Source organism: Carettochelys insculpta, chromosome 1 (genome assembly GCF_033958435.1).
Source record: "Carettochelys insculpta isolate YL-2023 chromosome 1, ASM3395843v1, whole genome shotgun sequence".
In the NCBI taxonomy this organism is placed as follows: Eukaryota; Metazoa; Chordata; order Testudines; family Carettochelyidae; genus Carettochelys; species Carettochelys insculpta.
In genome coordinates this window covers 316,381,455-316,408,012 of record NC_134137.1, presented here as the reverse complement: position 1 = coordinate 316,408,012, position 26,558 = coordinate 316,381,455, and the positions used below count along the sequence as shown (strand labels likewise).

The following is a 26,558-nucleotide window of genomic DNA, read 5'->3' as shown; positions in this document are numbered from 1 at the left end:
AAAGTGCTACTTGACTGCTTTTTGTTTTGATAGTGTATAGACTAGCACAGCTTCCTCTCTGTTACGAAATAAAGTATGTGCGTAAGTTTGGAAGGTTGGAGGCAAACATGCTTAAACTAACATCTAGAATGCACTGGATGACCAGTAGTAATTGGGGAAATAGAATAATTCTTATAGGCTCATGAGGATAATTTCTTGAGCTTCTGAAGGTCTGGATTCAGTGGGAAATTTCTTCCAGTAATTGTGAAAATTAATTTAAACAGTTAAATTACTAGCCACTCCTTCCAAAAATTACTGGAAGCCAGAAATGAACATTTTAAAAGTTCTGCAGATCCACTGAAAGGAACATACATAAGATATTAGACAATTAGGGAGGACTTACCTCACCTTCACGCTCTCAGATGTTGCAACAAGACATTGATCTTGTACAGGATCACAGTTTACTTTAATAAGAAAAAGGGAGTATATATCCTAATTTCAATAACAGTTCAGTATATAGACTCTCAATGGAGAAAGGTTGCCCAAACCTCCAAATTTTAAAAAGTGTATTGAATGTTACGTTGAGTACTAGTGAACAAAACATTAACAGGCATATCTATGTATTTAAAACAATAAATAATCTTAAATTGCATTATATTTTTCCCAGATCAAAAGGCATTTCCCATCTCATCCATAAATGCCGACAGGTAGTTCTCCAACTAACCTGTTCTTAGCTACAAGTGTTGCAAAGTGTACTGGAGAAAAATCACAAACGGCGGTTTGGGTCTCCATATGCAATCAGTAGCCTAATTCTGCTGCCATTATAGTGAATGCAAATTCTGCTTCTGAATTTAGGGGGAATACATTCTGGCTGAGAGCTTGAGAAAAACCCATTATTTAATATCTCATTCTTTGCAACTTCTGATTTAAGAATAGCTCAAGCTTTAGCACCACTTACTACAATGTAAACTCCCATTAACAATCTTGAAAGGCAGAGATGATGGATTTGTATGTTAATTTCAATGTAATGTACAATAGGATATTACTAGAGTGACTTGCATATATAAATGCTTTGTTGTCTTCATCTTTAATATCAGGCTAACTTTTGCATCTTGATAATGGAAGTAATGTCTTGAGTTATCTCAAATATATTAAGCTATTTGAGACACTATCCCAGCTTTCCAGTGCATGGGATTTACTTTTACAAGACCTCATAACTTCATCTCCCCAAAAGAGAAGGGGTAATAAAGTCTTTACTTTGTAGTGCTCAGTTAAGTAGTATTTACTGAACCATACAAATAAATGGAAAACATGCCAATAAAATGGCAGATGTCCTGTCCTCCATGAAGATGTCTATATATTTAGAGATCCAGATGTGCAATAACACCAGGTTGTAACTTTTTCTTTATGTAGGCAGAAAACAGTAAGATATGACTCAAGTTGTAAAAGTTGTCATGGTTGTATAAAGGGATCTTAGTCTGGAGCTTTTACCATTAACAGACCATCCTGGTAAATATTTTAATTCCTTACTCTCTTACAAGACCAATTATTGCCTGGCACTTATGTCAGACTTAAATCTCTTCATAGGCATAGTTTTAGCAAACCTCTTTAGTGTCTTACTCGCAGTTGGCTAATAGTTTGTAGTCTGCTGCCACTTCTGGTTTACTTTTACACTTAATAGTGTGTTTTGTCTAAACAAATTGCTTAAACAACAGTTAGAGATTTTGTGATTCCACTTACCATATTGACTGCTATTGTCTAATTGTTTTCTAGTGCTCCTCTTGCCATTATCTGTTGTCTGTAGTCTCTGAACTTATTCTTATATTGTAAACTTTTTTAGGGTAGAGACCATGTTTTTGTCTTATATCTGTACAGCAACTAACTCAGAGTAGCCATGCTAGAGCTCATTGGCACTATAATAATATTATATAATAAGACAAATGCTTCTGCCTTGGACATGAAATATAATTCTGAAATCTTAAAATGTTTAACTAAAAGTTTACCTAACTATATTTTAGCCATACAGGTCACAATGGATCAAGTTTTGTCAAGGGTTACCTTGGGAAAGGCTAGTAGAACACAGTTGCTACCCATAGGCTGGGTCTACGCTAGAGAGTTTTGTCAACAGTAGGGACCTTCGGTCAACATAACCCAGGGAGCGTCTACACATTTAAAGCATTCTGTTGACAGAGTCTTGGCAGAACTCTACATTTGTCTCGACAATATTATCCCTCAAAAATTTGAGGCCTAACAATACGTCGACAGAGTACTGTCGAGATTTCCCTGTCGACAGTAACTTCTGTTGACAGATGCTTCTAGTGTAGAGACAGCCATAATGTTGACAGGTCCTCACTAGAATCCTTAACTAAACCCAAACTTGAGCTTATTTTCTCATTTTCTTTGTAGCTGTCATTAGTTGAACACAGGTAGAGAGGTGATGTGTCAGAAACGTACAAGAAGTTGATCAGATGTCAGGAGGTGCAGTAAAGTATCTCATACCAACAGTCTTGAGATTGTGTGAATGAGCAGAGGAAACCAATGCTAGACAAGCAGGGAAATAAGGAGCAAGAAGAAAAAAAGATTAGTGACATAGGTGGGATCAAGTCCACAGAGGAAAGCAACTTACACAGAATCTTGAAATAAATGGGAGGAAAAAGAATTTGCATGGAATTGGGAATGAGCGGATACTGTTGCTTGTGAGAAAAAGATGGGCAGCAGTCTTCTGTACATGGGAGAATCTGCAGAGATAGGACTTAGAAAAACCTAGGAACTCTCCTGGAGGTCAGGGTGAGGGTTTTTCTAAGCATTACCTTCTGGCTTTTTTCTCCTTCCATCTTTTTATTGCTTAAAAAATAGTATGTCTGATCCCCTTCTTATGTTGTAGTGGGCTCTTTTAAAAATGATCTTTCATAAATGGTTACAAATGTTTACAGACTTACATGAACCCTAGGCTGATTACTAAAAAAAAGAGACAGGATAAGGACAAATATTGGTCCAATGAGGGTGGATATGAGTATTATGTAAATTAATACACTCCTCTGGGAAGAGGTAGCTAGTGCAATTTTAACACTGCATTCAAGCAGCTACAAAACTTTACTAAAAGCTTAGTTAATTAAAAACAAGATATGGGGAAAACAGGATTTGGAGGAAAAATAGTGCCTCCGATAAAGTTAAAGGATGGAAAAGAACTTCAGTTCAGAATGTTGGATCTCTTGGGTTCTGTGTAGATGCAAGGATCTGTCCACAGGGTGCAGCTTGGAGGATCCAAGGCCGTGCTCAAGATTGAGAGTGCGAGAGAATGCTTTGCTTCCAAAAATGAAACGATCCCCTCGCACCAAAGTACGGTTTAAAAACTAATGCTAATAAAAATGTTTGCAGACTTTTCAGGAGTATAGAAGATTTAGAAAATAAAAATAACCTGTGACATACTTCACATACACATATTTTAATCTTCATAAGCGCTATCCACATCAGGTTTTGTAGCTAACCTTTTTTTTAAACAAAGTTAGTTTTATATCATCTGTTTATTTCATTTATGAAATGTGCATATATAGTTGCAAAAGAAACAGTTATGAAAAGATTAACTTCTCTATTACACAGACAATAGAGAATTCTTCAGTATACTTAGCAAGCTGATATTCTCTTGTTCCACTATTTATGCTACATTCCATTTTTATCAACAGTTTTTGCATCAAAATAATAAGCACTTACGCCCTGATTTCCACGTGTGAGCATACCCTTTTTCATTGCCATCTGCACTTCCGGATGATAAATTCAAAATACCTTTGAGTTTGAAATTCCTCTGTCACATACGTCTGCAAGGGTAGTGCTGGAAAAAATGCTTAGGCAGGTGAATATATTGACAAAGTTACATGCATATATAATGTGAGGCCATCTGGAGATCTCTGACAACAAGATCTACAATCTGACTTTTAAAAATGGGGTATATATGGCAGGGGGAACAGGACCTGTACAATTTTTGCCCAGTAATACATTTTTAAAAGTTTAAATTAGTATAACCTGTGAAATAATTAACTTAATCTAACCAACTTAATTGTATGTAATATATTTGATCATTCCTAAAACTTCTATGACAGATCACCTTCACTGGGCCTTGAGCACATACATACAAATACTTCCTGAGTCTGATACTAAGCCCTGTTCTGGGAATTTACTGAAATATAAATCCTTGTTCTGACCTGGATAACAGTAGAGCATGGTATGTAGATCTGTATTGCGTGCCTGGGAAATACAGTCCAGTTTATCATTTGTAAGGGGAATGTTTAAACCTACATATAAAGCACTGTATGTTAGAATGCTTTTAAAAATTGTCATTGTATTATTATTTTATTTTACTTAAGCCTTTTGCCCTTTCTTTTAGAGAGAAGCATTTACTGATTGAAGACTCTATTGTTATAAATCAACTTTAATGCTAATGGCATAAATGTGTCAACAGAATGACATTCATAAGTAAACTATTTAAGAGTAATTTGCATATTTCCTCTTCACCCTCTTCTATTTAATGGTAGTTTATTGGGTTTTGATGTTCTTAAGAATAACTACACAAATCAGAAAGCTGTTATGCTGGCAAAAGCAAGAATTAACCCCAAAATTACACTTCCCACTAGCTTCTTGCTAAAATAACCTTGCATTTTTATTTGAAAATAGAATAAAATCCTAATTTTAGGTAATTCTCCTGAGATGCATGCTAATTGTTTCTTAATATGACATTTTTGGAGATCAGTCAATAAATAGAAATGCTTAAATGCTTTAACTTCAAACTACCCTTTTTTGACTTATTGAGATCTCAGTAATTCTAATCCAGAAACATGTTCTCTAATTATTCCATTTTTAAATGTTTGCAATCATAAACACTTTTATCTCTCTCATAGTTAAGTTTTCACCATCATAGTTAACCTTGCTTAATGCCGAACACAATTCTTGGACAAGGATAAAGAAAGAGTTTTTGTATATGGGGCCTGTTCCCAAAACAACACGGCCACATTATGGTTTTCTGTTCATATAGAGAGAGAATCATGGTGGCCAAGGGGTAATTATTGTATAAGTAATTTTCTCTGGTACACTTCAGACTGTAATACTCATCTTGTTTCATGTATGATGTCACTTACCAGTTTGATGGAAGAATTCTATAGGATGAGCTTTCTGTCTCTTAGTTCCATGTTTGGACAATTACATTTTGACTGTATAGCACAAAATAATGAAATTAGCGTGTGTGTTTAGATCTTAACTTGATATCTTGTCTAATTTAACACCTGCATTTCACTGCCAGGAACTGAACTAAAAAAGGGAATACATGTTTTAACTTTTTGTTGCCTGCATTTTGAGGGAACAGTAGTTAAGAAGCCTAACTTTTATCTGTGTGGTATATTATTTACTTTAAATATAACTTATTCTTCAGTTTGTGTGTAGATCTTCCCACTTGAGGAATCAAGGTGCCAGCACTTGCGACCTTCTGGAATCTCTGGGGCCATTTCTACACAGGCCACTTTCTTCGAAAGTGGCATGGTAATACACAGCCCGAAATATGCTAATGAAGCACGGATGCCAAATTCCCCACGCCTCATTAGCATACGGTCATGTGATTTGGAGTCTGGAAGGCCGTTCTTCCAGACTCCAAAACGCTGTGTAGAAGCACGGCCCGAGGGGAGCTTCCGGAAGGAAGTCCTTCTTCTGGAGGACCCTTCTTCCCAAAAATTTTTGGGAAGAAGGGGCCTCTGGAAGAAAGACTTCCTTCTGGAAGACCCCCCCCCCCCCCCGGGGGCTGCGCTTCTAAATGGCCTTTTGGAGTCTGGAAGAACGGTCTTCTGGACTCCAAATCATGTGACTGTATGCTAATGAGGCGTGCGGAATTTGCATCCGCGCCTCATTAGCATACTTCGGGCTGTGTATGACCATGCCACTTTCGAAGAAAGTGGCCTGTGTAGAAACGGCCTGGGAGAGCAGCGTCTGTTGAGTCCACTGACGCGCCCCCCCCCCCCCCCCCCCCAAACCCTTCTCATTCAGCATTCCAACGGCATAGAAGTGAGCTCTGGCCCCAGCCACGTGTCATTTCCTTCTATCTTTAAGTGTAGTATGCTTGGGTCACACTGCTTTCACTACTTACCTAATGTATTTTTTTCTTCTGCTTCTTCGAGAACTATTTTTGTTCATAGATTGTCATCTCGCTTTTATTTTACAAAGACATCAGGTAGTGTGTAAATCAAACATCTGCTTTGATGGTCTGCTCATCTCGGTGGCAGTTTTTTTCCTCCAGCACTTTGGGTCTGATGCTAGAATCACAAACCTTGCTTTCCAATCTACTGGATTTCTTGTTTTAGGCTTGAGGTGAAAGTTTCCACCCAGGAATACTGATTCACAGGTTCACTGATTCTAGACTGCGAAGACTCTTCATCACATGTATGCTGCTGAGGTCTGAGAGGCTGCATCGGGAAGCTGAAACTTTTGATCAAACAAAAAGATTCCCCATCTGAGCAGCCCAGAATAGAGTACAACTAAGCCTATTCTCTGTTGGTTTTTACTTAGACTTCCTCTTTGTTTTAACTGTTCCAATGTATATTTGAGGTCTGTTTGTGTGGTTTTGGCTACATTTCAGCTCTTCACTTTCTGATGCAGATTGATAGTTTTCAGTCACCCTACAGTTAACGAATTTTATGTAAGACTTCTTCCAGATATTACTTGGGCTTCTTGGAATAGCCATAGGAAAAAATAGATTCTCTGGTGTAACATATTGACTGTCCTGCAGTTATGTTCGGACATTCACCTGAACTGCCCTAAGGGTATTATCACCTGTTGAATCTCTTCTACCCTGCAGTCATTTTCTCATATAGCTCATGAGTAAGACTGTGTATCTGTCACAGAAGTCTCAGATTCCATTACTTCAGCAGTGGCCAGAGCAGCTGACTGCAGGACTGCCCAAGTAGGTCAGGCAGCCCCTGGGCCAGCTGCACCAGGCCCCATTGGGGCAATTTGTGTATGGGAGGGAGTTCAGGATGTGGTAGAAGGTTGGAGTGCGTGGCAGTATTTACCTTCAGGAGGTGGGAGCTCCCAGTAAGTGGTCAGCAGATCAGGCAGCCCCCCACCCACTGCCCCCCAGCTATCAGCTCTATCTCAGCAGCTCCCCATGGCTGTGGTGCAGCACAGGAAGCCCCTCTTACCATCACTCCCAATAGGAGCTGCAGGGACATACTGGCTGCTTCAAGGGAGCTTTGCAGAGCTGAGTAGGGAGTTTGCATGCTCCAGCAGCCGGAGCACCCCAGCCTAAGTTTTAGTTAGGGGTATATAGTAAAAGTCATGGACAGGTCATGAGCTATGAATTTTTGTTTACTGTCTGTGATTTGTCCATGACTTTCATTTAAAATATAAAAGAGAGATAATTTGAGGCTTACTCATGACGCATCTGTTCAAAATTGTGCTTGCATCATATTCTAGCCATAACTTCAGCCTAGTTAGTAGTAAAAGGAGATCATGATTGTGTTCCACAGAAAATATGGTTCCACCTTTGTCTGCCAAACTTGTTTGAAGCAGTCTCTGATTTCCAGCTCTTTCATGCCAGTCATCTCTCTCTTGCCCTCAAGCCTTATCTGGTGTAAGACACAATACTTAATGCCATGTGGGCATCCATTGTCTTTATGGAACCAAACCTATTCATAAGATTCTCCAAACTTTGGAGCCATAAGGGTTAAAAAATAGGGACCAGTTCCTCACAGCTCAGAGTCTGTGCAGCTGAATCAAACTCTGTGTCAGGACTGTTATGACTTAGCCATCCATCTGGAGATAGTAGTGTGCACAACCAAATATTATGCAGTTTCTGTAGTTACCTCAGCAACCCCCAGCATGGGTACCAAGGGGGGCATGCAAGCACATGAGCTGGGAGCTCAGCCCCACCCCTTTACCCCCATGCAGCCAGGAGCCTGGTCCAAGCCGTGCTGCCTGTGGATTAACAAAAGACTAGCTAATGCTACCAACCACCACCTAAACGGTAAAGCTTTGCATCTATCTTTATTAATGAACCTGTTGTAAGCTGGACTATTAGTGCCTTTAAAAAGCATCACCAACACTCAGACCATACATTGAGGTCAAAAGATCAAATTGTGGCACTCCGCCTCGGAAAGGTTGCTGACCCTGGATCTAGTTACTTGTGAGTTCTTACCCTAAACTGCTGTTATCGTATTAGTTGAAAGCTTCAAGTCAGGAATGATCTTGCCCTGATTTGGGTCTTCAGTTCACAGTAAAGTTCTCTCTCCCACTCAGTTCTATTTTTCCCACCTGAAGCATGTGGTTTTTAAATGATTTTGATTTCATAAACAAGGTTATAATTGAAACTTAATTCCAAGTTGCAAGAACTCTGAAGCCCAAATCCTGTCTTTGTGTATGTAACTTCCTTTAGCAGCATAACTTGTTAAAATGTCATGTAAAATAGAAATGGGGAACAGATTCTATTGTGGTATCTGGCATACTTGTCAGTTAAAATGGGGGGGGGAGGCTCATAAGAATGTTTTCCTTTGCTTTTCCTAGGCTTGTCCTTTGAACCACTTGTGTCCTCTGATCTTCTGTTGGTATAAGGGCAGCTGCTTCTTGCTGATATCATTTTAGCTTTTTCAACTACAGCAAAACTTGTCATCAACAGGCACTAAAGGCATTGCTGTTGTTTAACAAGGCCCCACAGAAGATATGGCTTTGGCGCCAACTCTTTGAGAATATCTCCATACCAAGTATCATCGTTGGTACCAAAAGCTTTATTGGCCAAATTATGCTCCTAGTGACACATGTGAATCCCTGCTGTCTAGTGGATTTGTAAACAGCACCCTGGCACTAACGCTATGTCTACATGTCTTACAGCAGCAGATCTGTCCTACTGCATTTGTGCCAGTGGAAGGTCTCCAGTATAGCCGCTGCATGCTGGTGGGAGAGAACTCTCCCTCCAGCATAATAAAACCAGGGCTAACAAGTGGTGGTAGCTATGCTGGTGCTTTTGTCAGTGCAATTTATGTTGGTCAGGAGGTATATTTTTCAGATACCTGCCCAACAGGTTTTGCTGACAAAAGTGCTAGTGTAGATGAAACCTAACTGAACTAATCTATTGATGATTGCACGCTTTGCTAGCTTTGCAGAGCTAAACAAAAGTAAATAATTCAATGGCTCCAAGCTCTCCTGATTTTATCATGAGTTTCATGTTGGGGTTAGCTTTCAAGCCTGAGTTCCTGAGGTCAAGTGACCTTCTTAAACATTTTCTTAAAAAAAATTTCTTGTTTTCAGGCTTATGGAATAAAACTGGAAAATGTGATGACTATCCTAAAGGCTTAAAACAAAGAAGACTTAGTAGCTTTATAGACTTTTTTTTATATCAGCCTTCTGATTTCTTAGGGCCAGAATTAATGAATTTTGAACAATGTGAGGGAGCATTATGATTGCTCACAGTTCCAGTATAAGGAGGGAGAAAAGTTAGTTGAGTGTCTTTGGGTTAAGCTTAGAGGCGGAAGCAATAAAGGAGGAGATGTAGTTGTTGTCGGCTATAGACTGCCAAATCAGGGAGATGAGGTAGATGACGATTTCTTCAGACAGCTAAGAGAAGCTTCCATATCTCAGGCCCTGGTTCTCATAGGAGACTTTAATTATCCAGACATTTGTTGGGAGACCAATACAGCTGCGCACAGACAATCCAAGAAGTTTTTGGAGAATGTTGGAGATAACTTCTGGTACAAGTGCTGATGGAACCAAACAAGGGCTGTGCACAGCTTGGCTTGTTGCTCACAAACAGGGAAGAACTAGCAGGAGAAATAGAAGTGGGTGGCAACCTGGCCTGGAGTGATCACGAGATGGTAGATTTCAGGATCATAACAAAAGGAAGAAAAGTGAGCAGTAATATACAGACCCTTGATTTCAAAAGAGCAGACTTCAGCTCCCTAACAGAACTGATGGGCAGGATCTCCTGGGAAACAAAGATGAAGGGGAAAAGAGTTCAGGAGAAGTGGCAGTATTTTAAGGAAGTCTTGCTGAAGGCACAGAAACAAACAATCCCACTGCATAGTAAAACACAAATATGGTAGGCAACCAGCTTGGCTTAACAGAGGAATCCTTGGTCATCTTAAACCCAAAAAGGACGTGTATAAGAAGTGGAAACTTGGACAGATGACTGAGGAGTATAAATACACGGCTGGAAAATGTCGGGCAGTAATCAGGACAGCAAAGGCATAACTGGAACTTCAGCTGGCCAGGGATGGGAAGGGTAACAAGAAAGGTTACAAGCATGTTAACAATAGGAGGGTTATCAGGGAAGGTGGGGGGCCATTACTGGATGAGAGAGGTAACCTAGATGATGTAAGAAAAGCTGAAGTATTCAATGCTGTATTTGCCTCAGTCTTCATGGACAAGGACACCTCCCACACTACGGTGCTAGACAATACAATATGAGAAGGTGGAGGGCAGCCCTCAGTGGGGAAGGAACGAGTTAAGAGCTACTTAGAAAAACTAGATGTACACAAAGCCATGGGTCTGGGGATTTAATGCACCCAAGGGTACGGAAAAAATGGCAGACATCATTGCTGAGCCTTTGGCCATTATCTCTGAAGGCTCTTGGAGATCAGGACAGATTCCAGATAATTGGAAAAAGGCAAATGTAGTGCCCATCTTTAAAAAAGGAAAGGAGGACAATCTAGGGGACTGTAGACTAGTCAGCCTTACCTCAGTCCCTGGAGAAATAGTGGACGGGATTCTCAAAGAATCCATTTTGGAGCGCTTGGAAGAAGGGAAAGTGATCAAAAGTAGTCAGTATGGATTCACCAAGGGCAAGTTTGGCCCAACCAATCTGATTAGCTTCTGTGATGATGTAACAGGCTCTGTGGACATGGGGGTTTCAGTGGATGAGAGAGACCTTGACTTCAGCAAAGCTTTTAATACAGTCTCTTCCAACATTCTTGCCCATAAGTTGAGGAAGTATGGACTGGATAGAAAGCTGGCTTGACTGTCTGGCCCAACAGGTAGTGGTCATTGGCTCAAGAGCTGGATTGTGGTCGGCTTCAAGTGGAGAGCCGCAAAGCTTGGTTCTGGGGCTAGTGTTGTTCAACATCTTTATTAACGACCTGGATGAGGGACTGGATTGCACCCTCCGCAACTTTGCGGATGACACAACTAGGGGGAGAGGTACATAGGTTGGAAGGAAGAGATAGGATCAAGTGACCTGGATAAATTGGAGGATTGGGCCAAAAGAAATCTGATGCGGTTCTACAAGAAGTGTGGAGTCCTGCACTTGGGATGGAAGAATCCCAAGCATTGTTATAGGCTGGGGACCAACTGGCTAGGCAGCAGTACAGCAGAAAGGGACCTAGGGATTACAGTGGATGAAAAGATGGATATGTGTCAAGAGTGTGCCCTTGTAGCCAAGAAGGCCAACAGCATATTGGGCTGTATTAGGAGGAGCATTACGCGCATGTCTTGAGAAGTTGTTTCCCACTATTTGGCACTGGTGAGGCCGCATCTGGAGAATTGCATCCTGTTTTGGGGCCCCCAGTATAGAAAGGATGTGGATGTCCTGGAGCAGGTTCAGCAGAGGGCAATAAAAATGATTAAGGGCCTGGAGCACATGATCTCTGAGGAGAGGCTGAGGAATTTGGGCTTATTTAGTTTGCAGAAGAGAAGACTGAGGGGTGATTTAATAGCAGCCTTCAACTTCCTAACGGGATGCTCTAAAGAGGATGGAGAGAAACTTTTCTGAGTGGTGACAGATGGCAGAACAAGGAGTAATGGTCTGAAGTTATAGTTGAGGAGGAGGTTGGATATTAGGAAAAAATACTCCACCAGGCAGGTGGTGATACACTGGAACGCATTACCTGGAGAGGTGGTGGAATCTCCATCCCTAGAGGTTTTTAAGTCCAGGCTTGGCATAGTCATGGCTGGGATGACTTAATTGGAGTTGATCCTGCTTGAAGCAGGAGGCTGGACTCAATCACCTCGAGGTCTCTTCCAGCCCTGTGATTCTATGAAAATGTTTTGTCACTGGGATCAGCAGCTGTGCTTGAGTTTTTATGGGAATTTAGGATTGTCAGTTTGTATACGTAAAGAGTGCCTTGCACCTTGCCTGTGTAATTAAATTCAAAGTATATGCACCTGTTTTCAAAGAGAGGCCTTTCTGTGTAACTTCAGTTCTTCCAAGGCTGTGCTTCTGTAGGTGTTCTTTTAAGTGTCAATTATATTGGACATCAGTACTGATCTTGTAGAGCATGATTTCCCAAACTGGGGGGCATGAAGAAATTCCAGGGGGGGTGTGAGGTGACCCAACCCCTGCCATCATTCCCCCACCTGAAGAAAGAGATGGCCTTTGCTTCCAGCTCTCAGCCCCTGCCATTTGACATGGGTGACCTGGTGCAGCTAGCAGTGTCCAGCAAAGATGTGAGTGTGGGTTGGGGGGTGAGGAGAAGAATGGGATTAGATGGGAGGCTGGGGTTGCCTGGCTCAGGTGAGGGGGATGGGGGCGTGGTAAGAGCAGGGGTTCTTGGCTTTGTGGGATGGGAGGGGCTCAGGCAGGTGGCTCACAGGGCTTGTGGGGCTTGTGTGGCTGGCTAGTGGGAATCACAGTGCTTGGACAGCTGGCCCCAACATCGCAAGGTTCAGGTGGCTTGGGCTGGTGGCTGGCCCTGGCAGCACAGGTCTTGGGCAGCTGGCTCTGGCAGTGCCTAACTCAGTCAGCTTGGGCTGGCAGGCAGGTGGTTGGCCCTAGCAATGTGGGCCTTGGGTTTATGGCCCCAGCAGCATGGGGCTTGGGCGGCTCGAGATGGCAGGTGGGCAGCTGGCCCTGACAGCATGGGGCTTTTGTGGGCAGCTCAGGCAGCTGGTGGGCAGACTCCGGTGCGCGGGCGGATGGGTGTGTGGCCCTGGTGGCATGGGGCTCGGGTGGGTGGCTCTGGCAGCCCAGGTCTCAGGTGGGCAGGCAGCTGTCTTGGTCAGCTCTGGTGGCTGGCATGGGGCTCAGATAGCTGGCTAGCTGGGGCTGCACCAGGCACCTGCAATGGGCCAAGAAAAACTATTTGTGCTTATTTTTAATTTTAAGTAACATTTTATATCAAGTTGTTGTGTTTATTTTAAATTATGAATTGAATTGAATTTTTTTGTTAAAAGGGGGGGCTGGATGTTGGTAAAGAGGAGGTGAGGGGGCATGAGGGTTTCTCAAAAATCAAAAGTGGGGCATGATGCTGAAAAGTTTGGGAATCATTGTTGCAGAGGGATCACTGTGCAGCCCCCACATCTCTGGATGCTATGTAAATTTGATTCCTAGAATTTCAGGCCTGAGGGAGCATTAAATAATTTGATGAAACTTCCTACATGTCTCAGGCCATTACATTTCAGCCACTTATCCTGGCTTGATCCCAGTTACATCTTTACCCAAAGCATATTTTTCAGAAAAGCATCCAAGAGCTAGATAATCCATTATTTCCTTTGGTAATTTGTACTAAGGGTGAACTGCTGTCACTGTTAACGTTTGTATATTTTACTTTTAATTGTATCACTGTTCAACATTTAGCCACTGGTTTCTGTCCTTTCTACATGGGATTTAACACGTGCGCACCTCTCTCTCGTCTTACCCTGTATTTTCTTTTGGTGAAGTCTAGCTAAGGGCTCGCTGTCCTTTTCACAAACTGAACTGCTGGAGCATTTTTAATCTCTCAGTGCAAGGCTTGTTCTCCACGGTTTGAAATAATGATAAACCTGTTTATTCTTTTAAAACAAGAAGCAGTCAAGTAGCACTTTAAAGACTAGCAAAATAGTTTATTAGGTGAGCTCTCGTGGGACAGACCCACTTCTTCAGACAGAACAGCTGTTCTGTCTGAAGAAGTGGGTCTGTCCCACGAGAGCTCACCTAATAAACTGTTTTGCTAGTCTTTAAAGTGCTGCTTGCCTGCTTTTTGTTTTGACAGGGTATAGACTAGCCCGGCTCCCTCTCCGTTACTGTTTGTTCTTTTGTATTTCTTACCTTCCCTACCCTGCTGCGGGAAAGGGCAGGGCCTTGCTCCGCTCCTTTCAGGACGCTCCAGGAGCTCGCAACTGTGAAAAACCGAGAATTCTTGGAAGACTGGGGCGGGGCGGGAGAGAAAGTAGTCGCATCTGTAACACTACATCCCTCTGGCGGGCTCCGATTGGCCGGCTAGCTGAAGGACTTGCTGAGAAGCCCGCCTGCTCCAGGGGTGGGGGCGGGGCTATAGCCCCCTCCCAACTACACTTCCCAGACACCCTTGCGGGCGCACACACCCCAGTACCGCGCGCCCTGCCCGGCGTTTTCCCGCGGATTTTCGGCAGGCGGATCTAGCGCGGGAAGGTTCCTCCTTTACCCGCATCCCGCGAGAGCCGAGCGCGGCCCCCTTCGGCCCGTGCAGCGGGGACTGAGGCGGCCTTTGCACAGTGGCGCCGCCGAATCCGTCTGTCGCTGATTAAGTCTCCCGCCGGCTGGCGCCATCTTCGCTGACTGGGGTAACGGCGAGTCCGGTTCCCGAGAGGCAGCAGCGCACCCTCCCCCTTCAAGATGGCGCCGGCCGGTAGGGTGATTGACAAGCTTAGTCACGTGAGCAGTGGCGGGCGAGCCCCTCTCCCCGTACGCGCTCTCTATGGTGCAGTGCAGCCGGCCACACGGGCGGCGGCGACGACGCAGGACGGGGGGTCTGCTGGGGCGGCCGTACAGGAGGGGAGCTGGGCTTGCTGCCTGCCCTGCCGCGGGGCTCGTCCTCCGTGTTGCTTGCCCGCCACCGCCAGCCACAGCGGGCGGAGGAGGCGGGCAGCGGCGGCAGGTCAGTGCGGTCACCGGGCGGACGCAGGGAGCCCGAGCGGGACCGGGGCAGGTGGGGTCTGGGTTGGCGGGAGTGGGGCAGCTGCAGGCGGCCCCAGTGTAGCTGATGGGCGGCGCGCTCAGGTCACGCCAGGAACGGGGCAGCGCCGCGCCGCGCCGGGAGCTGGGCGGGGTTTCCCTCCGCTTTCCCCAGGCAGGCGAGGGGAGGCTGGCTGATGTCTGCGGCAGATAGAAGAGACCAGGATCATCAGAGGACCCCGAGCCTTTGTATCTCCGCTTTTGCGTCCCTGCAACGTCATGTGTTGACCGAGGTGCCTGTCGGCTTATTTTCTGCCTCGGGACGGGTCGGGTGCACCATCGCCCTGGCTGAGGTAGTAGTTTGTGCTGTTGGTCGGGTTGTGACATTGCCCGCTGTGGAGATAACTGCGCAAGCTACTGCCTTGCTAGTGCTGGTGATGATCAGCTACCCAGGAAGACAATGACAATGGGAATCCCCTTTGTTTTCTCGGGATTGCATGCTGATGGGTGGCAAACAGTTCTATTTCTGCCGCCTCCTGCAGAAATTGAGCCTTTTCTTGGCTACTGAAATGTGAGTGGTTCCTTTTTTCGCCAGGGAGGTATTGCTCTTTTGGTGCATCCGGATGGAAGGAAGACCATTAGTTTTGGTATTTTTTTACATTATCTGAGAATTCTGGATGAAGAGGAATTATTTGTTTCTTTTAATGTTTATGTTTGATCTTTGCCTAACACCTTTTGCAAGGGATGGATCTGACCGTGTTCTGAAGACATGGGGTCGATGACTGACTTGTACTGTTTCTATGTGTTTTGAATATGTATTGATTCCAATGTTGTATTTATATTTAAAGTCACAGGATACATTGGGAATACTGAAAAACTGTGGCTATTATGGGTTTGGGAAAAGCCAAAATGTATGAAGTGCACTTGATTGCTTATTGGAAAGACAATATTTGTACAATACAAGCTCATTAGTATTATTTTGCTTAACATCTGCTGACTTCTGGTTTCATTTTAAGATGAATCTTTAAACTTCCTATCTGTACATTTTGCTTTAATATAAAATAATCAGATGAACCAAGAAATATGGTGTAAGTAAACATTGCTAGTATTTTTATTAGAATGATGACTGAGAGATACCTTTTGTGAATTTTGGTATGTTAACCACACATTAGTATGATGTGAATTTAAATGTATTGTTTACAATAAATATAACTAATTTCTTTGTATTGTATTGCAAATTTAGTTCTTAACAGATATGTCCAGTAACACAGAATTTATATTATTTCTGCATGTTTGCTATTCTAATTTCACTTGACACATCAGAAAAAACTGTCAGAGCTCTGACTAATTTTTTCGATTAAGGTCAATGCCGTATCACTAGCCATTTCTCACAAATATAATTAGTAAAGTGGGGGTAGAGTTGGCTAGATCTAATAGGGGTCTAACATGTTTCAACCTGCCAATGAGCAAATAACTTTTGTTTCCAAATCAGACTAAAATAATAAAATATCTTCTGTAGCTTTAAAGGTTGTGACAGGTTTAAGATGAACATGTGAAATGGGTCTGCAGGATCTGAAAAATCTTATATCTGTTATTACCTAGCAATTGGTAGTTTAAGGCTATGTCTTTTTGCACATTGATCGATGCCCTAAATAGAACAGGACTATCCCTTTTTGTAATATAACTTCATCTTTAAAAAGTAAATGTTATTTTCATTATTTCTGGCTAATAAAGCATAAGTGATTTTTCTGTTTGTTGAATGAAGAATGGTTGTTAGTATTTTATTTAAATAAACAGAAATCTACAATGTGAGTGATTAAGATATCAAAACATGTAACAGATTTTCACTTTACCAAATAAAGTCATCCATTAAGTTGAGTTTGAAGGTATTATGTACTAAGTTTTTCAGTCGCCTCCAGAACAGTGATGTAAAGTAAAATGCCTTTTTTTTCTTGTGAGCAGATGGTTCTACCCATGACTCCATAATAGGGAGAATATATTCTCACTTACCACTGGAATTTTATAAGTTGTCCTAACACTGACCTCAAATTCAAGATGCTCTACATTGAAGTTCTAGGTAGTCACATACAAACTACACTTTAGACATGTTAATTAGAATAAATTTGCCCTCAACTGCTGAAACTTAAGTTTGCCTGCTGATCAAATATCAATTGCTTAAATGTGTTCTATTGGTTGAATATAAAGGCTAAATTTAGAATGTCACCTATAGGGGGAGGATACTATATTATGATAAATATTTAACTTCATTGATGTGGCATTAAAATAAATTATACCTATGGAGACTAGCCCAAGAGTGTTGCATTTTCTGGCACGTGGTTGTGTTCTTTTATTTCCACTATATGGATGAGGCATCTATACTAAGTATAATTCTGCTACCCACATTGTGAGCTTTCCGTACCTCCCAAGTACTCTTTTAGCAAGATGTCAGTTTAGCCCATTGCATTGTGGCATATTGCCGAGTTTTCTCGGTCGTCTTTAAGGTACCTGAGAATCAGTAAGGAAACTTAAGTTCTGTTCCTGAGTCTGCTGTGAATTTGTGTATGACCTTGGGTAACTTAGAGCCCAATTGTCCAGGTCTTGACTGGCCAATATGGCTATTCATATAAATAAAGGCAGTAGGGATCAGACTTTTTATAATCTCTGCTTCATTTTTTTTCCTTCTGCAAAATGGGGACAATGCCCATCTTACAGGTTCTGAGAAGTTAAAGTCACTTTTCCTGAAACTGCTTTGTGAACACTGGATGGAAAGTAACTGAGTACAAAATCAGTGTTTTACAGATTTAATGATTGCCATAAAAATTTAATGATGCCATTCAGGACTTGGTGAATCAATAGTTGGAGACCAAAAAGCCTTAAAATGGTTTAAATGTATTACTGTCAGTATATACAGCATTTTCTTTTTATTATCTGCAAGGGGTTTCAACTAAATCCTTTGTGATTTCCCTGTGGAAAAGTTGAAATAGGCACGTGACTGAGTTGATAGGATCCATGTGTGAAGGCATTTAGTTTATGGATATAATATCCCTATTGTGTTTGCAACACTGAGTGAGAGAGTACCGCAAGAAAAGTTCTTGTATAGCTTTTAACATGGTTTTTGACTCACTAAATAATAAAAATGCATTGAGATTCATAGCATAGTTGATTAGGCTTTAGATGTTTGTTTCCTCTGATCTGATGTCTTTTTTCAACTATTGTCTTCCATATTTTGAGAACAAGCAGTAACTCCTTTCCCCTTTAGCTATGGTGTGTCAATGCCCATTTTAAAGAGACCTGCACACGTCAACCTAAAACCTTGTACTAATGAAGTTGTTCCCCTGCGTGGTGCAGTTGCCCTTTCTGTCATAAAGTGAAGGCTCAGTCCCTGTAGTAGCAAAAGTCATACTTGAAAACTCACAAATATGATGAAAAAAAAATTCCACATGCACAACACAGACCTTCAAAAATACCATAAGTAAAGTATGCTATGTTGCTGTAGTCAGTTTGGTCCAAGGATATTAGAGAGTCAAGGGGGATGAGGTAGCACCTTCTATTGGACCAACTTCTGTTGGTGAGAAAGATAAGAGTTTGAGCTTACACAGTTTTTCTTCAGGTTTGGGAAATAAAAGGCTTGTCTACACTTAAAACACTGCATTGGTGCAGCTATGGCACTATAGCACTTTAGTGAAGATAACTGCCTACACTTACGGGAGGTTTGACCTAATTCAGCAAGGGTTAGATTGGATTAGTTGCACTTCTCAGGAGTGGATTTTTCACACCCTTGAGTGACAAATTTCCTAATGTAGAACAGTTGCTGAAGTGTCATAGTTAAACCCAGAACAGAGTTAGCCTGAATAGTAAACAAACATTTGTTTTGTAGTGATACAGACTAATACAGCTACCTCTCTGTAAATAAACACGTTAAGGGACCATTCTATAAGAAATTGCCAATTAGCACCTCTCCATAGAGGGGAAGAAGACTAGGGAGAGGATAGGATTTAGTAAATTGTCGTAAAGCCAGTGGATTTATTTAATCCATGATATTTAGTGTGTAGTAAAGTTACAAATTTAAGCTCCCAGGCTTGTCTTTTGAAAGTGTTTTGCAGATTTCATCTGACGATGAGGACTGAGAGATCAGATAGTAATTACTTTGTAAAAAATGCTCACCCATAGATGACAGAGTTACTGTATGAGTTAATTTGGGGGTGAAGTGATGGGGCATTTAGTGTATTGGAGGAGTAAAGTTATAAAGAGTGAAGCATAAATGTATAGCTAAGGATATAAATATGCATTAAAGCATTCAAATGTTTATAAAAAGCATTTGACAGCTAAGAATTTCAAAAGAACTGCAATGTTCTGTCTGCCAATATGCAGTTACACCTTATTTGACAGATTCAGGAAGTCCTTTTGTTTTTAGCAAATTAAATCTTTGTGAGTGCTCCTTTTTTAACTTTCAACCTGCCTGGGTCAGCTGGTGGTTTACAGACCTCACAGGCTCTGTGTGACTGGATTACTGAAAAGGTTGCATTTAGAAAGTTAATAGGGAGGTGAGTCAGTGAAGGTGTTTCTTATTTGAGCATTAGTAGAAGTGTGGAACTGAATGAAAGTTTTGCTCTTGATGGGAAGTGGCTGCAGGCTTTGTCTGCAGTCTAGTGTGGTAAGTTACATCAGGGTGACAGATCCTGGTACATGTATCCTGGGAGATGAATAGGAGGGCTGGACATAAACTGTCATTTGTTACCCACATTCAGGATTATGATTGCTGAATAAAAGGTTGCCTTTATGTGTGTTTTATCAGCTTGTGCTTCCCATACCCCCCAATCTGTGTATTGATCATTCTCTCTCAATAGATGTTGAAGCTTGCCTACTTGCATTGTACGTTTTTTGTATGGTTCTGCTGCCACCTCCGTCCCATATTACACTGTACTAGGGTAGTGATTTAAATCCTAAATGGCATCAGTCTGCCATTAGTATGTGCTTTTGGAACAGTATTGTTTTTCCATATTTTTCCTTGATCACAAGTTTTTTTTCCTATTTTTAAAACATTCCAAGGTGAATTGCTGTTGTCTCATCTTTCTGTTACAATCCTTATACAGTGAAAAGGAATTAAGAATTTCTGCCTCTCTCCCACCATTAAGATGTGTGACAATTCTGCTCTCACCCTCTTTTGCAGAAGAGTGAAGGTGTTGGCAGCAAATTCACTATGCACAGTTTTCTGTCAAGTGGAGGGATAATGCAAAGGTATATGTGTATAGTTTTTGGGTTACTGGAATGACTTGTAGTGCTGATACCAGTAATCTTGAGCTGAAACTCATGTCCTGTTACAACACATTTTGGGGGGAAAAGATGTGAACGTTACATGAGCAAAGAGGAAAAAAAGACATTATTTCAACTCTAGCATTCAATTTACATATTTAAGGCTAAAGTCACAGATGTTGCCAAAACATTTTACATTTTTAACAAATGCAGGACAAACTGTTTAGTACTGGCAGCTGGAGGAGGAAGATGAAGTGAGCATCATCATTTGGTAAGTGCCACAATAAGACCCACACTTTGTGCCATCTCTGTAGATCCAAGGCATACCATCTCCAGAAGCCTACCTATGGGAAATTTGGGTATCCTACTTAAGAGCAAGAGATTTTTAAATTTTTATTATTTGGGAACTATGGGCTCAAATGCCAGCGTGATTATTTTAGCACTCAGAGTTTATTTATGAAGTCAGAATTTGCTTTCAGAGGCAAAAATGTGTAAGACATAATATTTACTACTTCTGGGGATGGAGAATGCAGATGAAGCAATATATAAGTGTAAAAACAGGGAACATGCACAAATTTCACTTGGAAAGTAACTTCTTTGAAGAAGAAGAAAGGTCATGTCAGGTAAAAATACTTCAAATTAATCTATTTAGCCTTAGCTATGAACTTTATATTATGATTCTATAACCATTTCAAAATCTAAACTTTAATGTTTTTCAGTACTTGGATGCAGAAGTATTTAGTTTTTAAACCCAATAAACAAATAAAATTGATCATTGGACAACTGCAGTTTCCACAGCATACTGTAGGATTGACTAGTGAGATGCACTGCTGTGCAATAGGGTCCTGTTGATAAAGAGCTTATGCTATGGGCCCTAAAAAATGTGCAGTGGTGGACTTGATTTTCTAGTTCTAATGATTTATTATGTTATCTGCTGTAACTTAATTTTCTATTTTTATTTGTTAAAACCCTTTTGGTCTGCTGGGTATATTAAAGTAAACTTCTATGTGTATTTCAGCAAAGGTGCAAAACTATAGGTAGTAACTTAGATTCAAGTATACTAATTAATTAATTTATAGTACTAACATTAAAATTAATACACTGGTACTGGCTGATAATCCACTGCAGAGAAGTAATACAGAAATTTTAAGAAGATTCATAATTAATATTTGAAGAAGAAAAGCTAATTGAATATGCCATTCACCATCACTGTCTGGCTTGTTTATTTTGTAATTCCTTTTTTCATTTGGACGCGATCTTTCTATAATCCCAGCCATTACATGAGCTCTTAGTTTCCAAATATGGAAGGCTCCGTCTGTTGGTAGGTTACCTGAAGAGATGGCAGACATAGACTGAGATTTCAGGTGGGAAGACAGATTTGGAATAGAGTGGTAAATCTGAGTCATCGGTGTAGAAATGATAGTTGAATATATGTTCATGGGTGTGATTGCCAGAGGTGGTGCTTTTTTTGTCTCCGTGTACAGATTAAGTTTGGTGCCCTATGGAACTCTCTCAGATAGCAGGAAGGGAGGTATGAGCAGACTCCTCTAAATGCATCTGAAGGAAGTAGAGGGAGAACCAGTAGAAGACAGGTACAAAGGGCAAAAGAGGAGAGGGTTTCAAGAAGAGTATGATCAGTGGAGTCAGCCAACAGATGAAGGAGGGTGAAGTGCTGGCTCACAGTTGTAGCTAGGAAGAGGTCATTAGTGACTGATGAGTGGTTTCAGCGGAGTGCCGGGAGGGAACAGAAGCCAGATTGGAAAAGGTGTAGGATGAAATTGCAGCAGCAGAACTCTGGACAGTGAATGTTAACAGCATGCCCAGTTAGTTTAGAGATGAGGGAGAATAAAGATGTTGGGCTTGTCTATACTTAGAGCTGAAGTGGCACTGCTGGGATGTAGACTTAAGAAATCTGGTGAAGTTGACATCTGAACTCTGCCTTCCCAAGGTGGAGAGTGGAAGGTAAATTAGCAAGAGAGTGTCTCCTCTCAACACAGTGCAGACACCAGTATAAACCAGTCTAAATTATGTTGACTTAAGATAAGCTGCTTTGGTTGCATAATTTAGCTTAATTTACAGCTTTAGTGTAGGTCAGCCCTGAGAGGCAAGAGTTATTAGTCAAGTAGGCTTAGGAATGTGGGTTTTTCTTTTTGATTGGTTTGTGTTTTTCCTGTTTCTCAGTTTTTGTAAGGAGGGTGAGACTTAAGTGTTCTTGTACTGTGAGGAGAAAAAGCCAGTAGAGTACGAGAGGTAAAGGAGAAAACTAAGGGAAGCGTAGAGATGGGAGGGAGGTGAGGACTACATCTACACTATGAGATAAATTTGAATTTAAGGCAGTTAGCTAGATATTACCACGTAACTGTCTTCACTTTAAAAACCGTTAGCTGGATTTACGGAGCACTAATATCGAGATTACAGTGTTGTTACCTGACGGGTGTAGCGTCAAGCTTGAATTCAAAAGTTCAATTAAAGGCCAGTGTGGAAGCACCACATCTTAAAATTGAATTTATTGGCCTCCATAGGTGTCCTGTAGGTACCCCACAGTGCCCAATGGTGTCTGGCCTCTGCTCTCTAGAAGTGCCTGAATTAGGTAACAGGAAGACCGTGAATTTCAAATCATGACTAGAAGCCTGTGACTATGGGATCGTGTTTGTATGAGAGTCTGAGAAATTTCTGACTTTCTTTGCTATTAGCGCTGTGAGTGCATCTACCCATTACAATAGCCCCAGCACGGAGTTTGAGGTTCTGTCTGTATGCTTCTGTTTTGCCTGGCACCAGCTGCTGTCCTACCGCACTGTATGGCAACAAGGCTGTTGTGGGGGTTGTGCTTGCATAAGAGGCCAAAAAACTTATGTTCAGTAGTTTACTTTTGTGTGCAAACCCCGCTCCCTTGCCCTCGGCCATTTCAGAGTTTACTAATGAAGCGCTGAAATACATATTCAGTGCCTCATTAGCATGCAGGTGGCCGCAGCACTTCGAAATTGACATGGCTCGCCACCGTGCGGCTTGTCCAGACGGGGGTCTTTTCAAAAGGACCCCGCCTACTTCAAAGTCCCCTTATTCCCATCTGCTCATAGGAATAAGGGGACTTCAAAGTAGCCGGGGTCCTTTCAAAAAGGATCCCCGTCTGGACAAGCCGCACGGTGGCGAGCTGTGTTAATTTCGAAGTGCTGCGGCCACCTGCATGCTAATGAGGTGCTGAATATGTGTTTCAGCGTTTCATTAGTAAACTTTGAAATGGCCATTTGCATGGCCATTTCGAAGTATGGGGCTAGTGTAGACATAGCCTAAATGTTTATGAACCGAGTGTGGCAACAAAGTCAAGTTTGTGAAGAGCATGTGGGGAGGTGAGGAGAGTAAAAATCGAATTTATAAATTCCAGAATTACAAAATCAATATCAAGACATTTTAGTGTAAACACAACCAAGGAGATTAGATGGCTGGATCAGGTTAGAGATGGAGATCAGATGAGAAATTTCTGCATATGTGGTGGGGAAAGAGAAGCGTGGTAAGAGGGAAGGGAGAAGGGAAGAGGAGCAAAGGAGGTGGGGAAAGTCATATTTTACCAATCTTCTTTTGAAAGAATTGAGGCAGAAATCTGTGCAGAGAGAGAAGTGAGTGAAAAAGATAGCGGAAAGGTAGCTGGATTTATAGGTGTGGGCTTTAAGTTCGAGATGATGATTAGCTAGGAAGTTAGCAAAATTAATGAACAACTTTGTACTGGTGGAAGTCAGTAGGAATTACACTATTTATTTAACACTTTGCACCATAAGAGCACGAGTGGAGGAAATGGATGTTGGATAGTTTGGCACAGTGGACCTTGTGATGGGAAAGAGGAGCAGAAGAGTCAAATGGTGGAAGAGGATGAAGCATTGAGATAATTAACAATCATATCAATGAAAAAGAGGGCAGGAAGGAGGTTACTAAGAGCAGATAAGACACTGTCAACACAAATGGATTGAAAGTTACAATAAATAAAATATTAATTTTCCATCATTCCCTTGGAAGGTGGCTTTTAGAGTTTCTGTGATAGCGTCAGATCTTCATGATTAAGGCCCTACCAAATTCAGGGTCCATTTCAGTCACAGGATTTAAAAAATGATAAAAGTCATTATTTTAAGTATTTAAACCTGAATTTCATGGTTTTGTAGTCTTAAGGGTCTTGACCCATAAAGGAATAGGATGGTCACAAAGTTATTGTAAGAGAAGTTGTAGTACTGGTACCCTTATTTCTACATTGTTGATGTCGATGGTGCTGCTGTCAAAGCTGGACAGGTGAAGACTGACAACTGCTAGCCAGGTGTCCAGCTCTAAAGTCAGAGTTGCTGTCAGCCACAACATAAAAATGAGGGTACTTTGGTATGGTATTACCACTTCTACACTGCTGTATGCAGAGGTGGGCCCTCTGTCAGCAGGCGCCATTTGTTGGCCGCCATCCACTCTGAAGACAGCAGCACAGAAGTAAAGGTGGTAGTAGACTGATATTTCCACCCTTCTGCACTGCTGCTGGTGGGGTGCTGCCTTCAAAGCTGAATGTCGAGGTAGTAGCTGCTGTTTTCTGTCCACATAGTTCTGAAAGCACCATAAAAGTCAGGGTGGCAATATCTCAGCCCCACTGTAGTAACTCTGTGACTTCTCTATAGCTCCCTTTGTGGCTGGATCCCGAGTTTGAGCAGTGCTGGTCTTCCTCATGAAATCTGTAAAAGCACAGAAAAGACCAGATTTCACAGAGGTGTATCCTATATCACAGTCCATGGGTTTTTTGGCCATGAATTTGATAGGGTGCCATTCATGAAGCTCAGTAGCTACTTTTTTTTAGGTTTTTTAGGTTTTTTTTAGCTACTCATCCCACCTTGCAGGAACTTCTGTTTGGGCCTGCCATATCAAAATATGTTTGTAACTGCTTGGATTAAAGACGATAAAGAAGATGTGTGAGACCCAGGGATCACTTAGAGTTTTGGGATGTAAATACACCTTTTTATAAATACTGTCTCATAAAGAAATGCTTGGGTGGACACGTTTTTAAGAGTGGCTGGTATCCTGGGGTTGAATGATGAGTGTTTATTGTTTAGGAGTAGGTAGTGGTTTTACTTCAGTTTGTAGAGTTTTCCCAGAAGTCTTTGAGTCCAAATCTGTTGATGGCGGTGCCTTTTTTAATGTGAAACTTAGAGCAGCTGGCCAGTTAAAGCAGGGCTGCCATATGCTGAAAACATGGAGGTCTGGGGGAGGAGATGGAGATTTGGTTATAGGCCATTATGTCTCTCACTCTCTGTGGATTGGGCAAAGAGAGACTTTACAGGAAGAAACCTCAAGTAAAGTGAGTAAGTTAAAATCATGTTTTACTATCATAGTCCTTAGCACAGGCCTGGGCAACCCAAATAGTAGGTGGGCCACATGAGTGGCCCTTCATCTCAGCAGGCCACAGCATCCAGCTAATTCATTGTTCAAGCCCTGGAAGGAAAGGGGAAGAAAGTGGACGGAGCACAAATCAGGAGATACATGGCTCTGAAAGTGCTGAGGGGGAGGAGTAAGGAATCACAGGGGTCTATTGGCCAGGTGCACAAGAGGCATGTAAGAGAGAGGACAGCCCAGGCATCCTTGGGCCACAGGTTACCAACCACTGTCTTAGGAGCTCCAGTCATGGACCAGGACCCTGATATGCCAGCTGCTGTACAAGTACAAAACCGAAAGAGAGCCCGTTTTCCTTGTTTCCACTCTAAATATTTCTTATGATACCAGCAGATAGATATCCTTTTTTCATTTGACATGTGGTGATGAGGAAGGACGCTGGGTTCAGAGAAGCTCTGCACTGACACTCCAAAGCACCAAAAACTGCAGTGGGAGAGCAATCACAGCATCAGTCACAGTCTCCTGTACCAAGGGAGAAGCAAAGAGAGACTGACAGGTGTTCCCCCTTGTGAGCAGCAGAATGGGAGCCACCTGACCGAGTGTGACCTATACTGGCCATACTTCCCCTTCTTGACAGCTGGCATCATCAATTCCAGGCCTTCACAAAGCCTGTGGAGTCTGGTGCCAATCAGAAGAGATCCAGGTGGAGGGCTTGAACCTTCACACTACCACAGTGACTTTCAAGGAGGCCTAGAATCTTACAGTCTGTGGAGATAACATTAGCCTTCCCTCTAGTGCCATGGCTGGCAAAATGGCAGGCCCCAAATGAGATGCTGGCACAGTAGCCACTCTGGACACTGGGTATACTATCAGGTCCAGAGGCCCATCTTTGGATGCTCCTTTTTGGTCATGTCTTGGAGAAGGGCAGTATGCAGAACCGGGGACCATTTAGTGGCATCTACCACAGCTCTTATTGCTAGCACTAACAGTGGCAATGTGACCAGCAGCAACACCAGGATCAGTGTGGCATCTGGCATGACCCCTGCCACCAACAATATAGCCACCTTCACAGAAGGCATCATGATGGTAGTCATGACTGGCACCACGATTGGCACCGAGGTGGACACCCATTTGGTAGTGGAGCCACAGTGGTCTGAAAAGCAAAAAG

The 26,558-nt window shown here is 42.2% G+C and overlaps 1 long non-coding RNA gene across 1 annotated transcript; it reads right to left on the bottom strand.

Moving 5' to 3' along the window:
* Positions 1-9: 9 nt before the first annotated feature.
* Positions 10-14,049, bottom strand: LOC142023173 (uncharacterized). The gene is made up of 3 exons (XR_012648144.1): positions 13,964-14,049; positions 6,104-6,438; positions 10-5,180 (listed from the first exon to the last, which is right to left on the bottom strand). It is a non-coding gene; the product is annotated as an uncharacterized LOC142023173 (long non-coding RNA).
* Positions 14,050-26,558: the final 12,509 nt, after the last annotated feature.